Source organism: Mastomys coucha, unplaced genomic scaffold (assembly GCF_008632895.1).
Source record: "Mastomys coucha isolate ucsf_1 unplaced genomic scaffold, UCSF_Mcou_1 pScaffold21, whole genome shotgun sequence".
Lineage (NCBI taxonomy): Eukaryota > Metazoa > Chordata > Mammalia > Rodentia > Muridae > Mastomys > Mastomys coucha.
In genome coordinates this window covers 30,655,339-30,656,209 of record NW_022196904.1, presented here as the reverse complement: position 1 = coordinate 30,656,209, position 871 = coordinate 30,655,339, and positions in this window count along the sequence as shown.

The window sequence follows — 871 nt, the reverse complement described above, 5'->3', positions numbered from 1 at the left end:
AGTTATTAGCTTGTCATATCATCATAATGACAGTGAGTGGTTTCTGCTAACGGTATGTTAAGTTTTTTGTTTCATTGGAATAGCTTCTCACTCTGGAATTCAAAATATCACCAGAATGGCATCCAGCTCTGTCAAGTGTGGGGTTTGCTCTAAGAGTGAGGCAGGGCAAGAACAAACTGTGCTTTGAACACAGCTGCCCTGACTTATGAGGAGTGCACTGCATGGGAGAGACCAGAAGCCCTTCACAGTGAGCAAGGGAACTCCAACCCAGACAGGAAGAAGCAGGCAGCTGAGCAGCTGGAGCCAGCCCGTGTAGTCCCAAGGGTGAGATGGGGTCAGCAGCAGGGTATATGGTGCTGTCTGTCTCTCTCTATTGTCCTTGTGGCCACAAACTGAGCCCCAGTCAGAGATGTGGAGCTCTCCTCCACCTGGGTAAGCTTCCCTATAGGTGACATCTCTGTTCAGAGTATGCACATACATCTTGCATTTGGAAAGGATGGCTAGAATGGCCTTGTAACTTAATAGAGTGGTTTCCTAGCAGGCTGAGTTGCCTTGGAGTTGTGAACCATGCCCATTATCCAGCCCTAGTTTTCTCTGGGTTCTCTCGCACAACTTCTACACTTTGCAGTTCATATTTAAGTTTAAGACTCACTCTGAGTCTTGTGAACGATGGAAAGACTGTGTGCAGCTGCTGTGTGTGCAGCTGGTGTGTGTATGTGTGTGTGAGTGTGTGTGTGCATGGATGCCTATGTACTCTAGTAAGATTTCTTGAGAAGACCTTAGTTTCTACACTTAACTTCTTACTCTTACTCTCACCTCTTGCCCTCCTTCCCCTCCTCCTTTCTCCCCTCTCTCCACATGGCCATGGCTG